Source organism: Prunus avium, chromosome 3, assembly GCF_965620075.1.
Source record: "Prunus avium chromosome 3, drPruAviu1.hap1.1, whole genome shotgun sequence".
Lineage (NCBI taxonomy): Eukaryota > Viridiplantae > Streptophyta > Magnoliopsida > Rosales > Rosaceae > Prunus > Prunus avium.
Window position 1 is genome coordinate 5,378,142 of NC_142286.1, and position 25,176 is coordinate 5,403,317.

The 25,176-nt window shown below is 36.3% G+C and overlaps 1 protein-coding gene, 1 long non-coding RNA gene and 1 pseudogene across 3 annotated transcripts in view; 2 read left to right on the forward strand and 1 right to left on the reverse strand.

Annotated features, from left to right (window-relative positions):
• LOC110769492 (putative plastidic glucose transporter 3) overlaps positions 1-17,070 on the reverse strand; it is a 62,965-nt gene extending 45,895 nt beyond the window's left edge. Inside the window, exon 1 of the mRNA XM_088250822.1 lies at positions 17,049-17,070. The gene's annotated coding sequence lies outside the window, so the exon portion shown is untranslated. The remainder of the gene's footprint in view (positions 1-17,048) is intronic.
• On the forward strand, positions 3,818-5,505 carry LOC110745307 (flavonoid 3'-monooxygenase CYP75B137-like; annotated as a pseudogene). The gene is made up of 2 exons (XR_002524793.2): positions 3,818-4,321; positions 4,795-5,505. The product of XR_002524793.2 is annotated as a flavonoid 3'-monooxygenase CYP75B137-like (transcript).
• On the forward strand, positions 10,703-14,687 carry LOC110745306 (uncharacterized). Its single transcript, XR_015834784.1, has 5 exons — positions 10,703-11,091; positions 12,032-12,213; positions 12,372-12,421; positions 13,943-13,999; positions 14,333-14,687. It is a non-coding gene; the product is annotated as an uncharacterized LOC110745306 (long non-coding RNA).
• Positions 17,071-25,176: the final 8,106 nt, after the last annotated feature.

The following is a 25,176-nucleotide window of genomic DNA, read 5'->3' on the forward strand; positions in this document are numbered from 1 at the left end:
GAAGAGAGTATTTGAAGAATTTAGAAGAAGATAAAGGAAAAGTGTTTGATATTTAGTACAAAGAAAATTTAATAGAATAATCTTATTACAACAATTGAGAACTACAAAGGGAAACTAAGAGAATTTGAGGGAGAGAAGGGAAGGGAGCTCTAGAGAAGTGCTTGAGAGCTCCCCCCCTTGGGGTGTGTTTACAAGCTTAGAGAACTTCCCTATTTATAGGCCTAGGGGAAGTGAAAATCTGAATTCAATATGGCTAATGCATACAACACTTGTTTTATAAAATCTGAAATGGTTGATGCACTTGTATTAGAAAATCTAAATTGGGTGATGCACTTGTATTAGAAAATCTTGAATTGGTTGATGCACTTCACCAATAGATCCCACCAGTAGCCCTAGCTCATCTTCATGTCACCATGACCAAGCTTCCAACCAGAAATGATAGCTCATACCTAGCTCACCATGACCAAGCATCCAACCAGCACATGCTGAGGTCAGCATGACCAGCAACTTCAAGGGCTTACAACTTGGGCTTCTCTTAATCAAATTAGGACTTTAAGCACTCGAAATTGAAGTTCAGAATGTCTTCTTTCCAGCCATATGTTATTTGGGCCAATCCAAGGTCGGAGGAAGAAGTTAAGGCTGAAACAAATTGCTAACTCATTTTCCGCGCTGATAAGATCCATCCTGAGCATGGTTCTGTGTTTGCTAGGTAACGGACTCCAGATTTATCCAATGGGGCTGAAATTTGGATATGTTATAGTACACACCAATTGGAACAACTTTCATGAAGAATGTGGCCTCATTAGAGCTATGTAGGTTGTTGAAACAAAGTTTGCAATATGACCTACGGAACTGGACTGGCAGGGGGCTGTAGCCAAAATGAGTTTGTCTTTAAGCTCTTCATCCATTCATCCAAATTAGGCCTTAACATGCTTGAATTGCATGAATTATGCTCTCTAAAGCCATCATTATTACCTAAAGCTCAATGAACTGAAAGATAAACACAAAAAGGATTAAAAGCACAAGTTTAACTCAAAAACATAACCAAATCATAAGCTAGAAGGGTACAAAATGATATACAATTATGAACCGATCAGCCTACGGGGGCCCGCTCGACCCATCGAAAAAAAGCCCGGCCCGGCTCGTTATGGGCTTTGAGAGGGTCTGGCCCGCTTGGGCTTGGGCTTGGGTGTTTGAAGTTCGACCCGGCCCGATTAAGCCCATGAAAGCCCGGCCCAGCCCGCCCACAAAAGCCCAGCCCATTAGGCCCGCATACATCTATAATTATGTATAAATAAGGGTTTAGGATTAGGATTACATCACTTGAATGACAAATCCCCCTCTTTCATTTTTGTGTGTGTGTGTTACTTGTTTGAAAAATTGTGTTTCTATTGAATTATACTAATTCCTAGTTTATAATTGGATGATTAGCACATTAATTTGTGTTATTTATTAATACAATAATTATATATATAATAAGACGAACAACATATCATATCACCAAACATAATCATACCATCAAATATAATCATACTTTTCTTTAACACATCACCAAACATTTGCATATTTATTCATACCATCCTTATAAAATAAATAAATTTTTTTTACACTTATTATTTTTTAGGCCCATTTCGGCCCGGCCCGATGGGATTTTTCAAGCCCGGCCCACGAGATGGGCTTGGGCTTTGAATTTTCTAAAAAAGCCCGACCCGATATTTTCTCTCTCCTCTTTAAAGCCCGGCCTGGCCCATTGACGAGCCCTACGTGACAAACATCTCTTAGATTATTGATGGGCAAATGTGACTTTTCAGTTAGGATTATTTGTAGCACTGATCTCTCAATTATACTCGGAGTTACATTTTGGTCACTCAACTCCAAAAAATAGTTATAGAGGTCACTTAATTAGGTGTTGTGTTGCACCATTAGTCTCTACCGTTAGAGAGACTTGATGGTAGGGACTAATGGAGCAACACAACAACCAATTTAGTGACCTCTGCAACTAATATTTGAGTTGAGTGACCAAAATGTAACTTCAAGTATAGTTGAGGGACCATTGCTACAAATAACCCTTAATAAATAGACAAATGTGTAGAACAATAGTTTATTAAAATACATATAATTAAAAAATAAAAAGGAAATAAAAATCTATTTCCAACAACAATTCTTTGTAAATGAATAAATAAATGTTGAGGTATAATGATCTTCCTCTATGCAAAAAATAATTATCATATCTGTTTTTGCATAGTGATTTTTATTTTGGGTCATTTGAGCATAGAATCTTTCAGGATTTGAGTAGAGTTGTGATAATTCTTTGTGATGTTCTGAGACCACAATTGAACTTCATAATTTAACCCAAAAATTCCATAGAAGTGAAAGACACATACCCTGACAGTGACATAACCAGCTGGTATTAGACCAATTATGGTTGCCAGGAAGAAAATAACAGGGTACATCCACTATTGGTGAAGCAAGATTAATAGACGTGTTTGGCAAGGTGGGAGTCAATCATAGAAACAACATGTAGTTCAAAAGTCCCTCTCTTCTTTTAGCCACCTGGAAGAAAAAATAAATGACTCACTCCTATTTTTGAAGTTAGTATCAATGAGAGATATGGAGACATTTGAATTTACCTGGTTTTGGAAAAACTGCAGCTTGTCAGGCCAAAGAGAGAAGACAATGTGCCTCCCTATCAACTTTGACAAGAAATAACAAGAAGATGCACTAGCAGTGGCATTGAAAACCACCAAAGCTACACCTTTGAAAACCCCAAAACGGGAACCAGCAAACAAGGACATGAATACAGTACCAGGGATCATGAAAGTCTGCATAAATATATAAACCATGCAGTACCCCAACAGAACCTGAGCAGTGTAGTCACTTGTGTAGTCCTCAAGGTGAACTCTACCCAGAAGAAGACAATGAAACAATAAATAAATAAAACTGACAAAATACTATGAAACTAATATTCCACAATCTCTATGTAAATGAAGAAGATACGGCAGGGACAAAACACAATACATCATTCGGTAAACTAGGGGAGTAGATTAGCTATAACAAACTACGTTTCTGTGAAACCTACTTGTTTGATTGCCAAGACTTGAAAAAATTACTTGTTTGATTGCCATAGTATATTTTTTAGCTTACATTCTTTGTTCTTAACTCCTACTTTAACTACTAAGTCAAGGAAACAACAATCTCATCCCCAATTTCCTACTTTAAACCTCTGATAAATATCAAGAGCTGTATGTATGCACATACATACACATAAACGAAGGGGAATCTTTACAAAGAAAACTTATCGTTTTTTAATAAAGAAGACCACTCCAAGATTTAAAATATACTTTAATATATATTGAAAAAACAACCCAGAACAACAGACAATTGAAAGAGAAGATCCCTTTGGTTTCTATCCCAACTCCTATAGCTAGGGTTTAGTAGAGTGTAGGAGAGGAAGAAAAACATCAGTCAGAGTATGTCTAAATAAAGCACTGGCATGTCATCTGTGTGGTTTAATATCTCATCTATCTATCTAGTGATCATTTCATTTTCTGCAAATCTCTCTCTCTCTCTCTCTCTCTCTCTCTCATGCAAATATGCACGATAAATGACATATCGATCCGACTATCATGGAAATTGAAAGCTGGAGAAGAGGCTGACACCTAATCTCCCCACTTTAATTATTATCACACTCAACCCACGTACACTTTTACAACATATATTGTACCACCCAAGTACAATCGACCTAAGCCTAGCTACATAAAACTTGACCCTATTTTGCATGCGACAATTAAAAGTGACATAAATATTCCCAATAAAAGTCTGCGTGCTCAAGATGCTCAGCAACACCACTCTGGACTCGGTGTACGAACTCCGGCGAAAGCAGCTCCGGGAAACTGTCGGGTACTTCTACAGTCGGGTCGGGTCGGCGGTAAACATCGGCGAGCAGATGTTCTTGAACGTGCTCAATGTTATCACCAACACGTTGTGGGGTGGGACGGTGGAGGGGGACGAGAGGGCTGGACTTGGAGCCGAGTTTCGGGAAGTTGTATCGGAGATGACGGAGCTTATGAGGAAGCCGAATGTTTCGGACTTTTACCCGGGTTTGGCCCGGTTCGATTTGCAAGGCGTGGAGAAGCAGATGGCAGGGTTGGCTCGGAGGTTTGATGGGATATTTGAGAAGGTAATTGATCAACGGCTGCGGATGGAGAAAGAAGGTGTGAAAAAGAGCATTGATGTTTTGACGTTTTTGTTGAAGTTGAAAGACGAGGGAGGAGATTCGAAGACGCCTTTCACTATGACCCATGTCAAAGCTCTGCTTATGGTAAGTATAGATGTATGACTTGTTTTAACTTCACTTGAACACTTTCGTTTCTTTCTTTCTTTTTTTGTATATCATTAGTTTCCAAAAAAACACTAAAATGGCTATCATTTTATCAAATGGTTAATTGTTTTCTTACAAGTTATTTTTTAAAGAAATTATTTATGAATAAAGACTTGGAAAATATATGGTCGCATTATTTAAATACAATGTACATAGGTGTTTCTCAAATAAGTTTATTTGAGAGATCCCTTAATTAAAGCTCCCTCCAAATAAATGGAGAGGTCAATGCTTAAGCTTGCAACTGGTAAACTAACAGCTGAACAGTTCAAAACCTGGATGTGTTTCAATGAGATGTCAAAAACACGCAGTTGTCAATGTGTGACATGAAAAGCTCAAGCATTGCTTTTTTTTCTTGTTTCAAGTTAAACAACTAAGTCCATTAACATGATGCTTTGTAATGTAACTATGGGCAGGATATGGTGGTGGGTGGCACTGACACTTCCTCCAACACAGTTGAGTTTGCATTGGCTGAAATTATGCACAGACCAGAGGTGATGAAAAAAGCCCAGCAAGAACTAGAAGCTGTAGTTGGCAAACACAACATTGTAGAAGAGTCTCATATTCATAATCTACCCTACTTACAAGCTGTGATGAAAGAAACTCTGCGCTTGCACCCAGCCCCTGCCACTACTAGTCCCTCACTGCCCAAGTGAAACCTGCACTGTGGGCGGCTACACCATCCCGAAAGGGTCTCGGATTTTCGTGAACGTCTGGGCAATACACAGGGATCCTTCTATTTGAGTAAACCCATTGGTGTTTGATCCAGAAAGGTTCTTGAACAGCAAATGGGACTATAGTGGAAATGACTTCAACTACTTCCCATTTGGGTCTGGCAGAAGGATATGCGCTGGGATTGCAATGGCTGAGAGGATGGTGATGCATTCACTTGCGACACTTGTGCACTCTTTTGACTGGACATTGCCACAAGGACAGAAGTTGGATCTTTCAGAGAAGTTTGGGATTGTGCTGAAAAAGAAGATCCCTTTGGTTGCTATCCCAACTCCTAGGTTATCTGATCCTGCACTCTATGATTAGCCAACTTCATTTAGGACCGCAAGGATTTATTGGGATATTTGTTGTTGTGTATCTTTCTGAAGATGAATTTTATGGTGCATTGTTTGGGAGTCCCATTATAGACTAAGACGTACGTTGTTGTCTGTAATTGAAACAAGTACTTTTCAAATCACATTATAATGTGTACCGTCTAAGGTTATGTTTGTTTTAGATCTACTTTTCAAACCACTACTTCAATAGAAACAAAAAATTACAACTTCATTGTAGCCCCCCATTGAGTTAATTGTACAATCGATATCCACTACACACGTGCCAATCGTAGATGTGGCCTCACTCCAAAGAAACAGATTTACATGGGCAGGGATGATGAGGACCTCTCTGGAGTTCAAAAGAATCAAGACTCTTCCTCCGCCCTAAACCAAAGACTTTTTCTTTCATAACCAGCATATTTTTAGAAAAGGGACAAAAACTATTTGGTACTTGTGATTATTTTTCATCTTTCCTAGAAATTCCTTATCTCAACTACAACCATTTTTAGAAAATGCCTTTGGTTTAAGTTTTGGTAACCTTTCATTTACAATAAGTTACAATACAAGGTAATAATGCATTTGAGTAAGCACCAAAACGAATATAGGAAAAATGATGCCACGACAACCCAGAAACAGGACCAATAGAACAACAACCCAGAAACAGACAATTGAAAGAATCACAAAAGAAACACACATATATTGAAAAAAGCTAACAAAATGATTTCAATAAAAACAGAAACGCAAAGGTCCAAATGTAATCAGAACATAAAAGTTATAAATAAATACCTAGATGCCCCGTTTCAACTATCCGAGACAATAACCCGATATCCTACTGCGGCAAGAGTGGACATTTTGGATAAGGAATTAAACAAACTCTAGTTTTGTTCTGCCGACCAAGTTTTAAAAAGAAAAAGTAAAGGGGTAATTAATGGTCTTAATTTCCTACTTTTTACTAATTAGCATTTGGTGTAGTGGTGATTGTATTCATTTCATTGGTAAAAGTCTTGAAATCTAATCACATTGATACGAGAACAATAATATATATTTGTGATGTTTTTAATACCTAATTCCATTTAACCCTGCATGTAGGAATATGATGAAGACTTTGTAAACTTCACTATAAAATGTATTTTGTTGTAACTTTTTACACCATCCTCTGTTTTGGAGTTTTACTATTATGTGTTTTTGCCTTTTTGCTTGGGGTAATTGCTTAGCTTTTTTTTTTGTTTCATTGCATGGCAGGTGTGGTGGTAGGTTCCGAATGTTATGGTGGCAACGGAATGGTTATTTGATGTGAAACTCGATCCCTGCTGGAACATATGGAATATTTGTATGGGATGCTAGTTCATATTATTTACTACTTAAATTGCATATTGAAGTTTTGGTAATATTTTCTCAAATAAAAAATAGGGTTTGTCTGATATAGGTCCCTACAATTTCTATTTCCTAGACATATACCCATCATTCTATAAATCTATGTGTAAAACCCAATTTCAAACTTAAGATATAATAGGTCATAGTATTCCTATGTTTTTACATCTTTGACATCAGACTTCATATTTTATTTATAATTTATTCCAAGCATTTCATTAACTGCCATAATTGTAATTAAAACTCCCTATTAATAGCATAGCAATCACCCCATTTCTTTTGGTTGCCATTCCCCTAAAATTGCAACAACAAAAAAATGTAAATTACATATCCAATAATGTACATATATATGAAAAATATAAATATAAATATATATGTATAAAAATATAGGTATATTATTTACCCAAAAAATTAACAAAAATAGGTCAGTTACTTTGTAATTGAAATTTCCGTACATTTTTCAGGAATTAAAAATATGTACACAATAATTTATAGAAAATAGGTATGTCGTATAATTGAAATTTATGCACATTTTTTATAAATTAAAAATAGGTACATTATTTAGAAGAAAAAAATAAGTGCATTATACTAGGTAAATTGTTTTACTAGGTATACATTATTAGAGAAAAAAAATAGGTACATTATTTAGAGAAAAAAATAGATACAAAATTTAGCAAAAAAATAGGTTCATTATACTAGGTAAATTGTTTTACTAGGTACATTATTAGAGAAAAAAAAATAGGTACATTATTTGGACAGAAAAAATAAGTTCATTTAGAAAAAATAGGTTCATTAAAAAAATGTTTTTCAAAAAACAAATAATAAATAGATTATCAAATTATTTTTCAACATAATTAGAATGTACACTATTATTCATAAAACTATAATAAAATAGAATACTAGTCGTATAATTCATAAAAGGAAAACAACATTAATTCCTAAATTTAATATTGAATTTAAATTACTAATAAGTTAAATAGATTACTAGTCGTAATTCATAAAAGGAAAACAACATTAATTCAAAAATAGATTACTAGTCGTAAATAGATTACTAATACTTTAATATGGAATTTAATATTTAATTTCAAATAAGTTTCTAAATTAATTCCTACATCCATTATAACTATTTGGAGATCTTTCCAAATTCAACGTGTGTCATTAGTTACACCCCCTCATAACACAATAACTTATAAATAGGGGTAGGTTTGGAATCCGAAAAATACAATAAATCAGATTTTAAGTTATATTAGGTAACTTGCTTAGTTGGATCCTAGTCATCGGGTATTATTTGAAAAAATTGGGTATTTTAAATAGAAAACTAAAGGAAAGGATTGTAGGTGATTTAAAATGAATTTTATGGGTCTAAGCTCAATTTACTATAAAAAATATTACTTGAGTTTGAACAGATTGCATGAAAGCACAATTTATAAAAAATAGCTAAAGTAAGAAAGTCAAGCCCACGTAAGATAAGCGACAGTTCTATTCTATGTTTACTGATGAAATAAAATTAGACTCATATGGATTAAATGATTTCATGTTTAAAACAATTTGCATAACCCGTGTCTTCTTAATGTGGTGCCACACTATTTTTAATGCACCATCCTCCAATTCATGGTAGTGGTTGGAAAGCTTAGGCACCCAATTAACATTTGTGTAAAATCCCTCTCCAATCGCTTGTAAAAACAAAATAAAAATAAAAATAAAAATAAAGAAATATTGAATTCAATGTTGATGATTAAACCATTTATGCCAGTGGGAATCATGGTTCTAAACTTGAGCTTAGTTTAGTTGATCCATAAATTTTCCCACGTGTATATATATATATATACACACACACATACACACCCCATACCATCAATATGTACTAGAGGAAAACAATCCAATCGGGGGATTGTTTTAACTAGATCACAAGGCAAAATCCTCAATACTCATGTGGCTAGGGAATGAGCAGTCCAATCGGGGGACTATTGCTCCCCAAACACGCACGGTAAAATCCTCAATACACATGCGATCCCTCCTACGCGCGAAGATTGCTAGTCAAGGGTGCTTGGTATCTCGACACACCTCCGAAGAGTTGCTGCGTGTGTAATATATCAAGTATCAAAAACAATAGAGGTACATATCATAGTGCACATCATGTACCGGGGGAAAACAATCCAACACAGAGATTGTTTTACTAGACCACATGGTAGAATCCTCAATATTCGTGTGGCTATGGAATGAATAGTCCAATTGGAGGACTATTGCTCCCCAAACACGCACGGTAGAATCCTCAATACATGTGGAGCTAAAACAAGTCTTACGCGCGCGGAATGCCGGTCAAGGCCTACGACACACCCTGCCAAGGGTGCCCAGGTCATCAATATCTCACACGTCGGAAAATACCTCAATGCACGTGTGGTTATCATCCATATCGAATCAGGGAAGGTACATATGATGGTGCAATTCACAAACCCATAGTTTATTATTATTTTATGAGCCAATTATTATTTTCAATAATTTGCATATTTAATTTATTTGAGTTTAGTTATATCATAGTTTTTTATTTATACAGTTTGTTCCAATACGCCTATTTTTTAAATTCTTTATGATTAATCATAGAATTATCTAATGCGTGGTCCTTATGCAGGTTATTTAAATTACGATTATATTGGTTTATATCTTTATATTTTAATAGTGTGCAATTATTCCATTCTGAGTTTTTATTATCAATTGCTCCGTTTCTTCAAAGCCTTCTTCTTCCTACAAATTGAATATTTGAGTCATCATCTTCATTAATGCCCAAGTCTCACGTTCACTAAAGTCTTGAAACTAAAAACTAAGTCTAAGTCTTATATTATTTTATAACCTTATAACCTTATAACCTTATAAGTCTTCCTCTAAAGTCTTATATTATTTATTTTTATAAGCTTATCAAGTCTAAAGTCTTATATTATAAATAAGCCCTAGTTAGTTGATCCAGCAAAAATTGCCAAGAAGTTCTTCCCCCCTAATCTTCATTATTTTCCAAGCCACCCTTCAAGATCTTCAATTAGAAGTTAAAACGTTAAAAAAGAAATTTTAGAGTTAAAACAAATAAGCCAAAAGTTACAAACTGAGAACTATGAAATGAAGCAAGATCTAGTTGCCCTACTAGAATCCAAAGCAGAATCTAGTAATCCTTTTGGTAAAACTAGTTCTAGTTCTGAGCCAGAGTCTTCCAATATATATATATATGCAGTTATTCTCTTATCCGGATGTCCGCACATTATTATTGTGCGGATCCTATTGTAAACAGGCAGGAAAATAGAGAGGGGTAGTACAAAATACACGGCGTCCGCACAATAATAACATCCGGATGTCCGCATAAGAGAATTTCTGTATATATATATATATATATATATAAGATAATAAACCCTCCCTTAATTCAATTTTTTTCAAATTCTCAATATTCCAAAAGAATCGAATATTTATTCATAGTATAGAAAATAATCTCTCAAAAACATAAATTCTACAACCCAAAATATTCATAAACTCCAAACATCAAAATAAACTCCGATAAATCCATAAAATACCATAAATCACAAAATAAACCGTATTATAAATTCATAGTCTCAATAATCAAAATAATCCAATTGTATAAATATGCAAGCTTGCAACCAAACTTATCAGCGACGAACTATTGTTGGTCACTGATAGGGTGATTCTGCAACCAAATTTCCAGAGTTGGTCGCCAATAGTTTCTTACGAATTCCAAGTATCAAATTTCAACAATGGATAATTACCCATGAAATAAATAAGTATTGGCGACCAAAGTTTTTGGTCACAATGTTATAACCTACGACGACTCTGTATTTTTGGTCGCTAAGTACAAGGCGGGAGATATAAGAGTGGGCGCGGAAATCATGCGACAAAAAACATGGTCGCTGATTACTATAATATTGGTCGCGAAGTATTTTGTCCGCTCAATTTTTGGTGGCCCGCCCCCACTTTTTGTTCTTTTTTTCGCATGAGCGCTTTTTTTTCACCAAATTTTCGTTCTGCAATCTATTATTTTTTTCACCAAATCTCTCTCTCGCTCTCTCTACCCCAAATCTTTCTTTCGCCGTCTCTGACCCCCAACATTCTTGCCCTCTCTAACCTAACCCTCTAGCGTTCTTTCCCATCTAGAAACCATCTTCATTCCCAAACCTTCTTACGCCTACACTCTTAAGGGCCCATCTCTCTCGCACTATTATTTTTTCAAGATTTTAGCCTAAATATTCAATCTGAAAACTGATGGTGCTTCATTCCCAAATGCTTTCAAGCGCTCTTAAGGTAACTCTCTCCACTCTTATATCTCAAAGAGTGCTAAATTTAATTTTTGCTATTTTAATTAAAGAGCAAGTGGCTCTACAAACCGACATCATAAAAGTATGAAATGGGTCATCTTCGTTTTGGGTGGTTGTAGATTCTTTGTCTGCCTTGCATCTTAGAACCATTCCTTCTGTATATGCATATGCTAGCCTTTAAAATCGAATGAATCAGATCTAACGAGCACCCATTTCCCCATCTCCTTCCACTTCATTCAGTTGAGGTCTATTTCTCTGTTTTTGTTTTTGTTTTTTTTTTTTTTTTTTGGTGCAATTGAATTGGTGGGGTGGCTTATATTTTTAGGTGGATTTTCAGTTGAGTGTTGGAATTGGTTGTGTTTTCCTTTATTATTACTCAGAAATTTTGGGTTGTACGTTAAGAGACAAAAGTTGTTTTTAAGATGGTTTTCTAATCTGACATTTTTTAGCTAAGATAATTCACTCAACAGTTTATGTTAAACACTAGGGACCAATGTTCAAGTACTCTGTCTAATCCTTGATTTAAGAGTAGCAGGTAAGTGTGTGTTGACTGCTTAAGGCTGAATAAAAAAGCCAACACTAATAGAAGGTGCTAATTTGTTTTTAACCAATTTGAGATGGATATAACAATAAATATGGTGTTGGTGCTGCTAGCACTTGAAATTAATGTATTGTTGTCTCAGGTTGTGAGTCTATGTAATCTTGGTTTTATGCAAATCTAAGCTTGTGACTTATGCAAATTTGCTACTTTGACAATGATGATTGAAATGTGAGATATGTTCAATTTTAAGGTCTGTCATAGATATGCTTGTGCTTAGTGAAACTATTAGCTAAACTATGTGTAGTTGAAGATAAACATGGTTGATCTTTTTCTCTTTATTTCAGTGTAGTGTGGTGCTCCTATTTATAAGTTTGTAAATTTGCAGGATGAACTACAATAAGAAGCAATCTTATTAGGCACTGAGGTGTTCCAGTTAAGATTGTAAATTTGCCCTCTCTCTCTTTCTCATTCTCCTCTCTATCCTATCTCTTGCTATGCCTTTGGGTTGGGTCTGCTTCTCTCTCATCACACCTAAATCCCTTTCCAAAACTGAAATTGACTAGAAAGGTAAGATTTTTTTTTCTTTTTCAATTTCATCAATTTTCTTTCATATACAATTGCAATTTATGGTTCATTGAAGGTTTTAATGTTAGATCTGGTGCCTATTGGGTTTTTTTTTTGGTGGTTGAAGGAGATTGAAACTGATTTTTCTTGAGTGTTTTCAGACCTGTAATAGCAAAGGTCATGGCTCATGCCCAACTGTATCTCGTTCTTGGTATGTATTCTTTATGTGGTTTTATTTGTTAAAAATTCTAGTGCGGTTGAGTTCGTATATCTTGACAATGGTTCTTTATACTGAAAACTCATGTGTACTTTTCTATGTTTTTCATGGTGATGAAATTTATAAGTCTTTTTTTTTTTTTTGACATCACTTGCCTATTTAGAACTTAATTTTCTATTGAATTGGTTGGGTACATAGATGTGGAATGGAATCAGGTTTTGACAACCCCCCTCTCTCTCTCTCTCTCTGTTTTTGTAGTTGCATTTTCCTCTGTTTTCCCTTTCTTTAATTGGTTGTGCTTTGTAACTCAATATTGCACTGTAGTCTTGTTTCTTCAATGATATATCAAATTTTCCATTTTTTTTATAGACACTTTGTATTTCTTTTAGAGTTTTTGCTATTTAGCCATGTTGTTTAGTGCAGGAGAAGCTGCGTAATTGTTGCACCTGCCATTGTGGTTTTTGTTGTAAAAATTTCACAGGTGGTTATTCAATTTAAGCTCTGCCTTTGTTTTTTTTTTTTCCATTGTAGTTGGTCATTTTAGATTAATACTCTTTCAATAGTAAATAGTCACATTTGAATGATTTAGTGTTTGATGTTTAAAGCTGATAAGTGTTGAATTTTAAGATTTGGGTTGGTTTATGAAATATGAGGTTATGCAGAAATCTGTGATTTTGTGTTATGTTCTGGACCAGAAGGCCTAGTTTGGATTTATATTTTGATCTGGTTTTTTTAATAATTAGACATGTCAATGAGCATTTGAAAACTGGTTCCATACAAATTGGAGTTAAATTGAATTTTTGGCAAATTTTCAAAGTAGTTATGTTGCAGGAAGCAGAAAACTCTACAGCCCAGTCTGTTTTAGATTTTGTTTTTGACATGCTTCCTTAATTTCGAATGCCATGAAATTTTTATGTGAGGAAGTTTTATGTGTCTAGTTCTGATCTGTAAAGTTTCGCACCATTTTGACTCAAATTGAATTTTTAGTGAATTTCTCAAATTGAAGTGTTTCTGCCCAAATTGTTTAACAAAATATTTATTTGGTCATCTATGATTTACTGAAAACTACTCCATACTCTATTTGTTGAATTGTCTTTTTGCTTAGCAATGGTTGAAGACCAAATTGAAGTGCCTAGAAAATTAGGAATGTCGTGCTATGTGCTGAAGAAAACTGTGTCTCATAGGCTTGAAAATATGATAAAGAATTCTAGTTTTTCACTAGGATCATACTCTGTTAGCTTGTGTTTTCACTTTTAAAGCATTTTTCATGTTATTTTATTTCAATTCAATCCTGTTTTTCTACATTTAGATCTCTTTTTATTTCAATTCTTCATTGTATTCTAGTAGAAACTGAAAAAGTTGTCATTCAGTGTTTCTATATGCATTGAAAATATTAAAACCAATAAGCGATTGCCTTATTTGGGTTTGTGGTTCTCTTTATCTTATAATGTGTTTAGAACAATGCCATTTAGGAGTCTAACTTTACTGAGGTAATATTCTGTTTTTGCATATGAGATTATTTGAGCAGGTGGAAGGATTTGGTTTGGGGTTTTGGACAGAGGACCATTTGAGGTAAGAACCTCTTCTTCTCATTACCACTTGTTTTCTTATTAACAACTATAGTGGTTGTCAATGTCATTGTGGTGTTGTTTGTTTAAGGGTATTAAAATGGAATACATGTTTTGTATTGTGTTGAGAAGTTATGCAACCCATGTTGGTTAAGGTGTGGATTATACTTTGGATTTTATGATTTATGTTTTCTAATGGGTTTGTGCAAGATTTCTTGTAATTGTGTTATCGAAAATTGTTTGTTTTTGGTCTCTATATATTCTTTATATTTAAATTCTCTTGGTTTTGGCATCTTCTTGACCATTGGCATTTCCTTGTTTTGTTTCTTTTGTAAAGGAAGATTGATGGCTTTGAGAAGATCAAGCAACAATTGGCATAGTGCTTGGGAATTCCACCATATTAGATCATAGTCCCTATCCCACAATGTTAAAGATCATGACCACAAAACTTGGAATTACAAAGGCATAGTACACATGCATTTTTCCAGTCGAAACCTAGTCTTAGAGTGGGGGAATAATAACTGCAGAACTTGGGTTTACCAAGGGCAAGAATATATGGAGCTTGGCCTCCAATCTTTGAGTGGAGAGTTCTTCACACGTTTATGTCACTATGTAATGTGTACTTGAATAATTAGTACGCTTGTGTACTTTTGAATGAGAGACTTTTATTCATGCCATTTTCTATTGATCTATTTACCCTCTTTTTTTTTTTTTTGAAATTGCAATATGTTGATGAACAAAAGGTTAATATTATCACAAAACAGAATATAAATAAAATCATTATGAACATCTAAAATATACATATTTTAGCGACCAACTAAGTAAGCTTTAGCGACCAAATCCAATAGTCACCAGAACCTATTGGCAACGAACCAATCTGTTTGGTCGCCCAATCATTCCCCAATTCGCAGCAAACTTTTGGTATTTTGGTGGGAACTCGTCTGTATAGGCGACCAACTTTTTACTGTTGCGCGATGAAACATATTGGTCGCATAAAGATTTTGGCGACGAAAATGTAGTTTCGTCGCCTTTTGTTGCCTGAGACTTTTAGCCACGAGGCTAAGGTGACCAATTTAGCGACGAAAACATTTCGTCACTAAAGGTATTTGGCGACGAAATTTCAGCTTTTAGTGACCAAAGGAGGTGGTCGCCAAAAGGAGTTTTCCTTGTAAGACAATCCATAAAATACTTTTCTAATCAAACCCCATATCACCCAATCCCTATATTCTAATAATAACCATAAAAACAATAATAATCCTTGGAAAACTCATATCACATTATGATAAAATCAATAGTCAAAACATATATCAAATTTCAATAAACCAAATAAGCCAAGTTCTAAATCAAATCTCATTTAAAAGGTCATTCTAGTACTTCCCGAAGGACAAGACAGCGCCGGAAGACTCAGGGTCAACCGAGCGGTCAAACTTTCAATATTGGTAAATCGGGCCCGCGGGACCCACGACCTCATATTTCTATTCCGAATGTATCTATAAGTCCAACAGAGTTTACTAAACACATCCCGAGAGTTTGGTCTCAATCGAGCGGTCGGATCGATCTCGATCGAGCTGTTGGATCCCTCTCGATCGGACGATAACTAGGTTACCTAACCCTAGAATCAATTATTCAAAGTATCCGGGACTTCGATTCTCGATCAACCAGTTCCTACACGATCATATAGGCACGTGAAACAACACATTTGAAATTGGGATCGATCAAACGGTCGGAACTTGTCGAATTCGAATATCGCATAATATGTGAAGTTTCGTTCAATAGTCAAACAATAACCTATTGCTAATCCTAGGGGAGTCAATTTTTATCTTGGAACCCGACCAAAAAGTGACCGGAGCTAGCCGGAAAATCAACTCAAAGTCAGGCAAGAGCGTTCATTTTTCAATTGTCCATGAATTTGATCTCCTAGTTCATTTTTTCAACCACCTCAAGTAAGTTAGCACTCAATATTTTCAAAGCCTTGTTCACCCCATCCAAAAGGCTTTGTATCGAGGCGTTTTAGTACCGAGCCTAGAAATAGATGAGAGTACAATTGGGTGATGGGTGGTGAATCCACTTTTTGATAGACTTTTTTCGAGTGATTATGGCCGAGAGAGGAACAATCCTCAGCCATAGATTCTAAGCCTTAGTTACAAGGCCTTTTGGCCCGAATTGATGGTTGAATATATCATTTAAAGCAAGAACCAAAACAATCCACCAATCAAAGACATGTTAGTGTCGAGGCCTGAAATGATCATTAGTACAATTAGGTGATGGGTAATGGATGCACTTTTCGATATTGACTTTTAAAAATCATTGTGGCCGAGAGAGGAACAATCCTCGGCCGTAGATGTACATAGGCAAATACAATTTGAATAACATTAGATATTAAAAGTTATTAACTTTTAGGGGAAAAAAACATAAGTCATGCATTTCTTGAAAAAATATTAGCTCATGATAAGAAAAATAAACCAAATAATAGATCAAAACATGAAATTCAAGACCATTGCAATAAATCGAAACATGAACTTCAAAAAATACAAGATATGAACTTCAAGAATTCAAAATATGAACTTCAAGAATTCAAAACATAAAATATAAATCAAATAAGAGAGAGAGAGAGAGAGAGAGAGAGAGAGAGAGAGAGAGAGAAAGAGAGAGAGTAAAGAAAACATACTAGAGGACATGCATATGTGATCAGAGAAAATTAAGCAAAGCAAGAAAGCTATAACAGAGGTACTCATATGTCGATTACAAATAATAAACTTAAAGATTAATATGCAATCATCACATCACTCTTAAAATATAAATTCTTGATTTTTTCCGAAACCACATAACGAAAAAGCAAACATAAACACACAACGAAAAAGCAACATAACATAAACAACAACATCATATTTAATATATCGAAGCATGAAGAAAGAACAAAATAGAACAGAGCGCCTAGAGAGAGCAAAAAAACCCAATTATCTCTAGTACGTGCTCCCTACTGCTTGCTCCTTACCAATCAAAAAATTAAAAATATACAAATAAAAAAATGAACGGGAAGAATAAATATAAATGAGAGAGAGAGAGAGATTGAAGGGAAATAAATGAACAAAGTTGGGAAACCTTTGAGTTTTGAGTTACTTGGGGCGGTTGCGAATTCCACCGGGGTTTGAGTTATGATGTCCCTAAGATGTTTGAGAAATTCAATCAGTATGTCCAATTCATAGAGAATTGAAAAACGATGACTATTGTAGTTGTTATGGGTGCTGCCGCGATTAGCTTGTTGTCTTTTGGTGTGACGACGTAGTCCTGTTTCAATATGGCCAAAACACCGCCTGCAAGGGAAAAAAGGCTACGGCATCAAAAGCATGCCAAGCAACCCCCTTTTGCTTGTGTTGCCTCCACTGTCGCTGCCGCATCCACTCTTTTTGCCTGTATGCTCTTGCAATAAAAGCATAGGACGCAACCGCTGCAACAGAGGACCAAGCTAACCCCAACAGTATACAGAGCCATCATCTTACAATTATCCATGAATCGAACCATCTCATAGATTTTTCCCACCAAGTCAGGTAAATCACCGCCGAGTGTCTTCCAAACCTATCTCACACCATTCATTTTTTCTCTTTCCCTTCTCTCTTTTATAATTTTTTACTCATCTTTCATGTTTGTTGATATATAAAATTTTTCATCTTCGAGTAATAAAACCTCTATAGGTGGAGGTAGGAGGTATGGAGCAAGCTCTTGCTTGCTTCAGCTGTGCACCCGAAATAACAGAGGAACAAGTTAACGATAATCATTTACCCAATTGGGTTAATTCGAGTCGTTTCTCTAATCGGGTCAATTCGGGTCATTTCCCTTATTTGGTTAATCGGGTCGTTTCCCCTAAACCAAACCATGAACTTCAAAAAATCAAAATAGGAACTTCAATATTTCCGAATATGAACTTCAAAAAATCAAGACATCAACTTTAAGAGTTCAAAACACGAACTTTAAAACATGAACTTCAAGAGCATTGAAATAAGTCAAAAGATGAACTTTCCATATTGGTAAATCGACCCTGCGGGACCCACGGGACCCACGACCTTAGATTTCTATTTCGAACATATCTATAAGTCCAACATAGTTTACTAAACACGTCCCAAGAGTTTGGTCTCGATCGAGCCGTTAGATCTCTCTTGATTGCACGATCGAACGGTAACCAAGTTACCTAACCCTAGAATCAATTATTCAAAGTATCCGGGACTTTGATTCTCGATTAACCAGTTCTTACACAATCATATAGGCACAGGAAACAACAAATTTGAAATTGGGATGGATCAAACGGTCGGAACCTGTTGAACCCGGATATCGCATAATATGTGAAGTTTCGTTCAATAGTCAAACAATAACTTATCACTAATCCTAGCTTGGGATGACATGAGGATTATTTTGGAACCTTAAGGGCTGCCACAATAGGACCCATGCGCTGCCAAATGCACCGGCAGCACATGGGTGTATTGAATCATTTCCGGCAATCGAAAAACTCCAAATCATTGGCCAATACCTATACGTATAGAACCACCACAAATAGGGGAGTCCATTTTTTTATCTTGGACCCCGACCAAAAAGTGGACGGAGCTAGCAGGAGAATCAACTCAAAGTCGGACAAGGGCGTTCATTTTTCAATTGTCCATGAATTTGATTGTCTAGTTCATTTTTTCAATCACCTAAAGTAAGTTAGCACTCAATATTTTCAAAGCCTTGTTCATCCCATCCAAAAGGCTTTGTATCGAGGCGTTTTAGTACCGAGCCCAGAAATAGACGAGAGTACAATTGAGTGATGGGTGGTGAATCCGCTTTTTGATAAACTTTTTTTCAAGGGATTATGGCCGAGAGAGGAACAATCCTCAACCATAGATTCTAAGCCTCAGTTACAAGGCCTTTTGGCCCGAATTGACGGTTGAATATATTATTTAAAGTAAAAACCAAAACAATCCACCAATCAAAGACATGCTAGTGCCGAGGCCTGAAATGATCATTAGTACAATTAGGTGATGGGTAATGGATGCACTTTTCGATATTGACTTTTTAAAATGATTATGGCCAAGAGAGGAATAATCCTCGGCCGTTGTTGTTAATATTATGTTAACTCGCAATTGTACGGGGCAATTAGTAGTATAGCAAGACAAGTACGAGGTCGTACCCACGAAGACTGAGAAGTTAAAACTAGTTATGTACTTAGATTACCAAATTCAAGAAAGTAGGAGGTTATGTCTAAAACAGAATTTAAAACAAGAGTGGTTGTGATTGTTGAACAAAAGAAGCAAAATGAAATTGCAAACAAAAACAAGTAAACAAATGTAACAAAGAGTGGTTTTAAGAGTTGGAAAACAGATTTTGAGACTAGGGCATTCGAATCACCATAACAATTCAATTCTGGGTTATAAAGATTCAAGTAACAAGTCTAATTCAGATTCAAAGATTGATTCTAGCTAAAGTATGATTAGGCCATGGTGTTTGGTCCTAACCTTGTGTTCCTAATTCCCTAATTTGATCATTTGTTGTCTAACCTAAAATTAAGCATTAGGAACCCATTAAGCATAGAAGAACATTTTAAACAACCAAGTATGTATCTAATCCCTGTTGTCGAATGTCCATACATACTCTTCCTATTCATAGTTCAATTCGAATTAAAGCATGGTGTATACTCTTAATTCAAACCAAGATAGTTAACAAACAAGTTCTAATGGTGATCAATCATTCAAACAAGCATGTTAACTTATAAGCATAATGAATAAGAACATGAATCATGAATCAAACTTGAAACTCCAAACTTATAAACCCAGAATATTCATGTTAGGTTACATCGAAGCCCTAGTTATGGATTTAGCTACTCATAATGGAAAAGAGACTTGAACAGAAATGAGAAAACATAATGAATGCAATAAGAGTAGAAGAACCCTTTTTCTGAAGTTCTTGTGGTGTCCAAGGCTTCTCCAAGTGCTTCTCCACTTCTAATGCTTCTCCAAGAGCTTCCCCACTTCTAGAAAGATGTATGAAGGATATGGAGGTGATTTGGGATGAGTTTGAGTGAGTGGTGATGGCTAAGGAAGATGAAATTCGTAGGGAAATGGAAGAGAAGAAAGCTGGAGTTGTTTTGGTGATTGTTGGAGTGTTTGGGATTGTGAGAGTGTTTGAGGATGGTTGGAGTGAATTGTGGGGTTGTGAATCCCAGGATTTGTTGTGTCTTGAATGTGGAATGGATGTGGTATTTATAGGGAGAGGGGAGTGATAAATCTGAATTCAATATGGCTAATGCATACAACACTTGCATTATAAAAGATGAATTGGTTGATGCACTTCACTAATGCATACAACACTTGCATTATAAAATCTGAATTGGTTGATGCACTTCACCAATAAATCCCACCAGCAGCCCTAGCTCATCTTCATGTCACAATGACCAAGCTTCCAACTAGCTACAATAGCTCATGCCTAGCTCACCATGACCAAGCTTCCAACCAGCTCATCCTCATGTCAGCATGACCAGCAACTTCAAGGGCTTACAACTTGGGCTTCTCTTAAGCAAATGATGACTTTAAGATGTCCATTGTGAAGTTCAGAATGTGTATGATCCAACCACACAAGTATTGGCCCAATCCAAGCTCGGAGGAGGAAGTTAAGGCCGAAACAAATTGCTAACTCGTTTTGCTCGCTGACAAAAATCCATCCTGAGCATGGTTCAGTGTTTGCTAGGTTACGGCCTCCAGAGTTATTCAATGGGGCTGAAATTGGGATATGTTATAGTACACACCCATTGGAACAACTTTCATGAAGAATGCGGCCTCATCCGAGCTGTGTAGATTGCTGAAACAGATCTTGCAATGTGACCCACGAAACTGGACTGTAGGAAAAATGAGTTTGTCTTTAAGCTCTTCTTCCATTCATCCAAATTAGGCCTTAACATACTTGAATTGCATGAATTATGCTCTCTTGCTCTATTGGCCTACAAAACACACAAATAGAGGCAAATAACTCAGAATTATAGAAAACTAAGCAAAAGAAGTAAGTAAATTGGGCATGTATATGTATGAAATTATGAGCTTAACAGCCGTAGATGTACATGGGCAAATACATTTTGAATAACATCTCTGAGATGTTTGAGAAATTGAGTTAGTCTGTCCAACAATATAGAGAGCCATCATCTTCCAATTATCCACGAATCAAACAATCTCATAGATTTTTCCCACCAACTCAGGTAAATCACCCCCGAGTGTCTTTTAAACCTGTCTCACACCGTTCATTTTTTCTCTTTCCCTTCTCTCTTTTACCCTTATTTATTCATCTTTCATGTTTGTTGATATATAAAATTTTTCATCTTCGAGTAATAAAACCTCTATAGGTGGAGGTAGGAGCTTGCTTCCTTCAGCTGTGCACCCGAAATAATAGAGGAACAGTTTAACGATGGTCATTTACTCAATTGGGTTAATTCGGGTCGTTTCTCTAATCGAGTCAATTCGGGTCATTTCCCATAAACCAAAACATGAACTTCAAAACCAGTTTCACCCCGTTCAGCTGTGCTCTGGCAATGAAACCACAAGACACGGCCATAGCAACCGAGGATGCCAAACTCACCCTAACGGTACACAGTGTCTTCATCTTCCAGTTATCCACAAATTGCACAATTTCATGGATTTTCCCCACCAACTCAAGGAAATCACCACTCACTGTCTTCCAAACCAGTTTCACCCCGTTCATTTTTCCCATCTCTCTCTCTCTCTCTCTCTCTCTCTCTCTCTCTCTCTTCTTTCCATTCATCTTTTAAGCTGGTTGATATATACAATTTCAAGCAATAAAACCTCTATAGGAGGTAGGGAGCAAAGCTTCTTCCTTCAGCTGGTGCAGCCGAAATAACAGAGCAACAGTGATGGTCGTTTCCCAATTGGGTGAATTTGAGTCTTTGTTTTTGAAAAATAAATAAATATATATATACATACAATTACTATTTCTAGGAGGAGAGAGACCCTTCATTATGACCAAAGTCAACCCCTTCATTATTCAATTTACATCCAACATTTTTTTTCACTTTTTTCATTTTCAAATATTGGATTGATTTCTAGCCTAAGGGTAGGTGTACTAAGTCAACCCTTCCTTGATTCAATTTACAGCCAATATATTGATAGACAAGAATTCATGATACTCAAAATGACAATTTGCAGGTTTCTGTCATTTAATGTAAATCATATGTCAAAATAATATTTGTGGACATACATTAACTTTTAAGGGTTACATTTTTCTTGAAGCTTAGTATCAATCACAATTTGGAAATGCGAAAGCATACTTGCAAGGTTATTTTGTTTAATAACTCTCTTTCATTATTACCTAGGTTCTTGTCTTTGCAGAGGCAGCTGACTTTAAGAAACTTCTTGAGCCCCTTCAAGATGTTGCTAGACAGTTCAAGTCAAAGGTACTCAAATGCACTAAATGTTGAAGCAATTGGGTGAACTGGTTAAACCTACTAATGATTTTTCCTTTGTCATTCTCTTGATCCAGATACTGTTTATATATATATGCAATACATATGAAAACCTTGCTAAGCCGTACTTAACGTTATTTTGATGGATCTGGGAGATGCATCACATTTTTATGAATTTTTTAAATATATGCTATATCACATATTTTGATCTCACTTTGATACAATTGCGAAAATTGCAGACAAATGAAACTGTCCAGAGCATTGTAGGAAAGACATTTGATGACAAGGTTTTACATAGTCACAAGAATGTTCTACTAGAGGTATGTGTGTTTCTCCCTTCTACTTCTGCTCACTTGATCACATCTAAACGAAAGTTCCTCATGTTTGAAAAAGAAAAGTATGTAATAATGTTTCTGTTATATATAATTGTGCACTGTTATGTTAGGATTTGTCTTGCTTATCAAACGAAATATGAAATATGAAATATGGAATATCAATGCTGTTAGTTTGGCTGAGCTATGTTATGATTGTATTCTTTGATATTCTTTACTATATGAGCATGTACATTGTACATTGATACAGGTACTGCACCTATTTTTCCCCAAAAAGAAGCCATTGCATAAAGTAGACAAAAAACCACTGAAAATACAAAGAATTGTAGAATTCATCATATGTTAGTGAGATGTCCAAGATATCCTAGCCCTATTAGGATATTTCCTTCTTATTCTATTAGGATTTTATTGTTTCCTTTTGTATAGATATTATGTAATTAGGATTCCACTTATTTCCTAGTTTAACCCTACTAGGGTTTGTAACCTTGTATTATAAATACCTCCTTTCGGAGAATGAAATATATCTGAAAATATTCTACCATATTGTTTGACTTGACATCAGAGCTGACTTTCTGGTGACCTGTGTGTGTTGTGCCCACCCGTGTTCTACTGTGTGCCCTATTTTCTTTTACGGTTCTTGTGCCCGTGCCTGTGCTGTGTTTGTCGTATCTGCTTCGTGTAGTGTTTTTTTTCCGTTGCTATCATGGGTGATGATTCCAAGATTGTGGTTGGTTCTAGTGCATCTACACCAAAGGAGGAACGTCCCTCGCATGATTACTCTACCCTGATTACTTCTGACAAGTTGGATGGCTCCAATTATGCATCTTGGTCTCGTGGTGCGCGTATTACGATTACTAGTCATTGTATGGCAAGTTGGATCAATGGGAAGAAGCCTGCTCCGTCTCTAGATTCCGCTGCCTATGCCGAATGGGAAGAAGATAATTGCCTGGTGCAGTCATGGCTTCTCAATTCCATGAATAAACCAGTTCGTGCCTTGTTTGAACATGGTGATACTGCTTTTGATATATGGGAGGCTGCTCGGAAGACCTATACTGTGACTCAGAATAGTTCTCGTTTGTTTCAACTCCGACGACAGTCCATACTTACAAGTCAGAATGGTGAATCTGTGAAAGTGTTCCATGAAAAACTCCATGCTATCTGGCAAGAGATTGATTGTCTGCGTCCACATGAGTTTAGTTGTTCTACTGATGGGGCTCGTCGTCTGAAAGAAATTGAAGCCGATCGAGTTTATGATTTTCTTGGATGACTTGATCCACCGTATGATGGTGTCCGTGGCAGTATTCTTGCTCTCAGTCCTGTTCCCCCCCCCCCCCCTTCTCTCAGCCTATGTCATGGTCATGGAGGAAGACACCCGTCAATCCGCTATGCTTGGAGGAGGATCGCTAGCTCTCAAAGTTGACCCAGCTCGTTAATGACCGGTCGCCCAGCACGATGCGATCGGTCGCGCCTCGTCCAGAAAATTTGGATCTTCTGCTAGGTCTCGTCCTTCTGGCTCTACCCCTAGCTCTCTTGACGGTCCGCCTAAATGTCGCCATTGTAATGGGAATCATTATTCTGAGAAGTGTTTTAAGGAGCATGGTTATCCTGATTGGTTTGCTGACTACAAAGCTCGTATGTACGGCCCCAAGGCCACCTGCACTCAGACTCACAATGAGGCCCGTCCTCCGGCTCCGTCTGCAAATCTGTGTGCTTCTGATACTATGCCAGGTGTGGGTTCTACTACTTGGATAATTGACACTGATGCTTCTGATCATATGACTTATAATGATAATATGTTTGATGAGTTGTCGCATAACCCTCGTGACCCCTATATTACTAATGCTAATGGTTTACCTTCTCCAGTTACCGGTGAAGGTACCATCCACCTTACTCCTTCTTTACCTCTGTTTCATGAACTCTTGGTTCCCAATATTCATTGCAATTTATTATTTGTTGGGCGTTTACTTGATACACTTAACGCGTCTGCTACTTTCTATTCTACCCATTGTTTTTTTCAGGATCTCAGGACTCACGAGAAGATTGGGCATGGTAAACGGATAGGGGGGTTGTATTACTTACAGTTGCCGGCTGCAGTAGTTCATGGTTATGTCGCTAATAAAGTTCCGAGTGGCAGTGTTAAAGACAAGCAACAACTTTGGCTATGGCATCGTCGCTTAGGACATCCATCATTTGGTTATCTTAGACATTTGTTTCCTTTGTTATTTAGTTCGTGTGATGAGTCTAGTTTCAAATGTGAGACTTGTGTAATGGCCAAGAGCCACCGTATTGTTTTTCCCTTAAGTAATAATAAAGTTGTTGTGCCTTTTGAGTTAGTACATTCTAATGTATGGGGTCCTGCTTGTGTGACTTCTCATGGTTTCCGTTGGTTTGTTACGTTTATTGATGACTACACTC